We start from the raw sequence: 5,660 nt of genomic DNA, 5'->3' as shown, positions 1-5,660 counted from the left end.
AGGAGAAGCAAAGGCATGTCTTACATGGTGTCAGGCAAGAGAGCTTGTGCAGGGGAACTCCCATTTATAAAACCATCAGATGTCATGACACTTATTCACTACCAGGAGGACAGTATGGGAAAAACCATTCCTATGATTCAATTATCTCCACCTGGCCCTGCTCTTGACACATGAGGATTATAACAATTCAAGGTGAGATTTGGGTGGGGACACAGCCAAACCATATTAGTGCCACTAAGAAAACAAAGACCAAACAGAGAGAGTATTTGATAAAATAGCAAACTAAGCCAACAAATCTACCTTTCTTTCCAATCATTCAAAATCCTAAACACTGAATATGAATTGATGTAATATAAATACACATACACATATATATATACACACACATATCTCTATAACTTACATCAAGACTGATGACCACACATAGACAAGAAAACTTGGAGAAAGCTGAAGCAGAGAGCTGATGGAATTGTACTGATCCATTTTCTAGGAAAGCTAAATTACCCAAATTAACAGGGAAAGATGTATAAATATGAATAGATCAAAGATACTAAAATTTCTGGTCCTTAAAAGAGACACCAAACAATCTCACACCACTTAGAATGGTGATCATTTAAAAATCTGGAGACAACAGATGCTGGAGAGGATGTGGAGAAATAGGAATGCTTTTACACTGTTGGTGGGAGTGTAAATTAGTTCAACCATTATGAAAGACAGTGTGGTGATTCCTCAAGGATCTAGAAATAGAAATACCATTTGACCCAGCAATCCCATTATTGGGTATATACCCAAAGGATTATAAATCATTTTATTATAAAGACACATGTACACATGTTCATTGCAGCACTGTTTACAATAGCAAAGACTTGGAACCAACCCAAATGACCATCAATGATAGACTGGACAAAGAAAAGTGGCACGTATATACCATGGAATACTATGCAGGCATCAGAAAGGATGAGTTCATGTCCTTTGCAGGGACATGGATGAATCTGGAAGCCATCATTCTCAGCAAACTGACACAAGAACAGAAAACCAAACACTGCATGTTCTCAGTCATAAATGGGTGCTGAACAATGAGAACACATGGACACAGGGAGGGGAACATCACACACTGGGGCCTATTGGTATTTCTCCTAATAACATGTCTCCTAAGGTCCAGATAACATTAGGAGAAATACCTAATGTAGGTCACAGAGGGACAGATACAACAAACCACCATGACATGTGTATACCTATGTAACAATCCTGCATGATCTGCACATGTACCCCAGAACTTAAAGTATAATAATAGAAAAGAGAAAGACACCAAACAAAACTCACTCATAATTTGAATAGTCCAATAACTATTAAAGAAAATGAATTTATAGTTTAAAAACTTCTGGAAAAGATTGTGTCCTTTGCTGTGCAGAAGCTTTTTAACTTGATATGATGTCATTTGATGTCTTTAGGTCCAGATAATTTTATTGGATAATTCTACCAAACATTTGGAGAATAATTTACACCAATATAACATTATCTCTCCCAGTGAATAGAAATGAAAAAATATCTCCATCTTATTTTATAAAGCCGATATTACCTTGATGCCAAAACAAGACAGGAGAATAAAAAAAATAGAAACAAAAAACAAAAACCAGCATCCCTAATGACCATAGATCCCAAATTCCTCAACAAAATATTAGCAAATTCAATCCAGCAGTACATTTTACATTATACTCCATGACAAAGTGGGGATTATTTAATAATGCAAGGCTTGTTCAATGTTCAAAAATCAATCAACGTAACCCACATGTTAACAAGCTAAAGAAAATCACATAATTATGTTAATACAGAGCAAAACTTTGATAAAATCCAATACCCATTTATGATATAAAAAACTCAGTCAACTAGAAACTTTGTCAAATTGATTAAAAAAATTTACTAGAAATCAAGCTAATATCACACTTAATGGTGAAATACTGAATGTTTTCCCCTTGGAAACAAAGAAAGGATTTCCTTTCTCACCACTTTTATTCAATACAGTGTCATTTTGTTATCTAGGGCCAGAATTCCTAGAAAGTTCTAGAAATCTAGAAATCCTAGAGAGCAAAATGAGACAAGAAATGGAAATTTTAAAGGCATCAAGTTTGGGTAGAAAAGTAAAACTGTCACTGTTTGCAGATGAGATGATTGTCTATATAGGGAATCCCCAAGGAATGTATATGAAAACTATTATAGTTAAAAAGTCACTTCAGTAAGGTCACAGAATACAAGATCAATAAACAAAAATTAGTTGTATTACTATAGACTAGCAATGAACATGTAGAAACTAAAATTCAAAACAAAGTATCATCTCTATTTATTCAAAAATGAAATACTTATGTATACATTTAACAATAAATATAAAGGACATACATGCTGAAAATTACACAACTCTGATCAAAGAAATCAAGAAAAGATCTGAATAAATAGAGGCTATACCATGTTGATAGATTGGAAGATTCAGCATAGTAAAGATGCCAGTGCTTCCCAAATTGTTATACAGGTTTAATTCAATTTCTATGAAAAGTTCAACATTCTTGTTATATAAACAAGAGAATCCAAAACATTATATGAAAAGGCAAAGGAATAGCTACAGCAATTTCAAAAGGATGAAATAGGGTCAGATATTTCTTGAAGTTTCTTTAGATATTTTTTCTATGCTATTCCTTTCTATTCTCCATCTAAGACTCCACATTCACATAAATTTGCTACATTATTCTACAACTAACTAGTGATATTAGATATTTTCTATTGATATATCTTTGAATTTACTGACTATTTTTATATCATCTCCCATCTTCTATCATGTGATTTTGGGCTGTTATTATGTTTCCATTCTAGAATTTCTATTTTTTAAAAACAGCTGTTGTCTATTTGTTGAAATTCTCTTTTGTCTATCTTGAGAATATTTTCCCTTACTTTACTGAACAGTTTTAAGAGCTGCTGTATCTTAATATGTCTAGTTATTCTGAATTGCATCTCAACATTATTAGTAATCCCACTTATAGACTGTGAATTCTGTCATGTTCCCCTGAAGAGTGTTGACATTTTTGCTTTAAGTGGGCAGTGAACTTGGTTGAACTCAAATTCCAAACTGTGTCTCTTGTGATAGGCAATAACTGAAATCTCTGTCACTTCTTTTAGCTTTCGCCAGGCTGTTTGGAGTCTGTCTTGCACATATGTAGTACACATAGTTCAGGAGTCTGTCAGAATCTGTGCTGAGATTATATATGCAGAATTTGGATCTTCCCTCTAGAGCTCTCTCTGTCAAGATTTTAATTTTTACCTTCCAGTGGCTGTGGTTGCCCTAAATTCTGACCTGTGCTTTATTAATCCAGCAAATGGTAGCGTTTTATCTGAGTTCTGGATGCTTAACACAGTGTCTGAAACCTGTCATTATGTGAAAAGCAATGAAAGTATAAAATTCAGTGTCATTCCCTTCTCCTAACAAAGCTACCTAGGCCTGAAGTTTCCTTGTAGGAAGGTTTTGTAATTAGGTATTATTTCACAGTAAAAAAAATTTAAAAATACCTTTAATCTCTTTAACTCTATGCAAGGCACTTCTAAAATTCATTAGCATTTTATTTTGCAGTGAATTACAATTTGTTCATATTTCATCTTAATCCTTTGTGAAAACAATAATTTTATGAAATAATAAGGTTAAATAATTAATTTATTACTTTTACCTTTTCATAGTGTTGGGACAGTTTCAATTCTTTTTTTTTTTTTTTTTTTTTTTTTTGCTGGTAACATCAGTTTTATTGGGTTGGGACAGCAACCATAGCCTGGCTGGGGACGGGGCCAGCCCTCACAGGTTGTTGAGTTCCAGCAGGGTCTGGTCCAAGGTCTGGTGAATCTCGACGTTCTCTTCCTTGGCACTGGCCAAGGTCTCTTCTAGGTCATCGATGGTTTTCTCCAACTTTGCCACAGACCTTTCAGCAAACTCTGCTCGGGTCTCAGCCTCTTTCAGCTTCTCCTCCAGCAGTTTGATCTCCTCTTCATATTTATCTTCTTTGGTGGAATACTCCTCCTCTGAGGCCATCAGGGACTTGAGGGCCTGGTCCATGGTTCGAAGTTCCTCCTCCAGCTGTCTGGCTCGGCTCTCGGCCACCTCAGCTCTCTCTTCTGAGCGCTCCAGCTCTCCTTCCAGGATCACCAGCTTCCTGGCCACCTCCTCGTATTTGCGGTCTGAATCCTCAGCGATGTGCTTGGTCCTCTTTCAGCTGCATCTCCTGCAGCTCCATCTTCTTTTCGTCCTTCATGGCCCAGTTTTCGATGACCTTCATTCCTCTCTCGCTCTCATCAGCGGCCTTCTCAGCCTCCTCCAGCTTCTGCAGGGCTGTAGCCAGGTGCTCCTGGGCCCGGTCCAGCTTCTCCTCTACCAGCTGAATGCGGCGGTTCAGGGAGGCCACATCTGCCTCAGCATCGGTGGCCTTCTTCTCGGCCTGCTCCAGTTTCTCCTGGGCCTCCTTCACGGATTCAGAATACTTTTCCGCTTCATCCTCTATCCCCTTAAGCTTCTTCTGGAGGGCCCGCTGCTCCTCCTCCAGCTGCTTGCAGTGATCCTCAGCTTGCTTCTTGTCGGCTTCAGCCTGCTCGGCGTGGTCGATGGCGTTCTCCTTGTCCAGCTTCAGCATCTGCATCTTCTTCTTGATGGCGTCCATGGCTGTGGTGGAGGGTAGGCCGGCAGGCAGGCAGTGAGAACTGGACGGACTGGGCTGGCTGAGCCAACTAGGTGCACCGGTGGCAGGCAAGGAGGCCGGAGCAGTTTCAATTCTTATTCTAATAATTCATGTTCCATTTGTATTATGTTAAATTTGATTAAGTTGCCTAAAATTGAAACTCGCTAGAATACTATTTTTTGTTCCTAATAAACAGTAATTTTGTTCCCAATCTTATAGCCCTGTTATTTAATATTCATCTTTAAATTTACATAGGATATTCTTTCAAATATATTAACCACAACCAAATATAAAATGGAGAAAGAATAATCTTTTCAACAAATGGTGCTGATATCCATATGCAAAACAATGAATTTTATATGCAAAACTGAACACAAAATGAATTGTAGACCTAAATATAAGAGCTAATACTATAAAACTCTAACAAAAAATGTTTTCTTGGTTCATACAGTGATTTCCTAGATATGACACCTAAACCACAAATACCAAAAAATAGATAAATTGCACAACCTCAAAATTAAAATGAAAACTTTTTTGTTGCACATTATACCATCATACAAGTGAAAAGACAACCCACAGGTTGAAAGAAAATATTTGCAAATCATATACCTAAGGGTTTTATCCAGAATAGATAAAGAATTCTTATAACTCAATAATAAAAAGACAATCTCATTTTAAAATAGGCAAATAATAAAATAGACATTTATCCAAAGGAGATATAATATATAAATGGCCATAAGCACACGAAAGGATGCTCAACATCATTAGTCATTAGGAAAACACAAATCACAACCATGAAGGATACCACTTCACCCCTACTAGAATGGCTGTAATTATGAAGTCATATTCTAGCAAGAGGTGGTGAGAATATGGAGAAATGGGGAGCATCATACATGACTGGAAATAATGCAAAATGGTGCAGCTACTTTGAAAAAATAGCCTAACAGTGTACCAGAG

At 36.8% G+C, this 5,660-nt stretch overlaps 1 pseudogene; it reads right to left on the bottom strand.

Annotated features, from left to right (window-relative positions):
• Nucleotides 1–3,746: 3,746 nt before the first annotated feature.
• On the bottom strand, nucleotides 3,747–4,689 carry LOC118150608 (uncharacterized; annotated as a pseudogene).
• Between the last annotated feature and the right edge of the window lie 971 nt (nucleotides 4,690–5,660).

Source organism: Callithrix jacchus, chromosome X, assembly GCF_049354715.1.
Source record: "Callithrix jacchus isolate 240 chromosome X, calJac240_pri, whole genome shotgun sequence".
Classification (NCBI taxonomy): domain Eukaryota; kingdom Metazoa; phylum Chordata; class Mammalia; order Primates; family Cebidae; genus Callithrix; species Callithrix jacchus.
The sequence above is the reverse complement of the archived record's forward strand: the minus strand, read 5'-3'. Positions and strand labels throughout refer to the sequence as shown.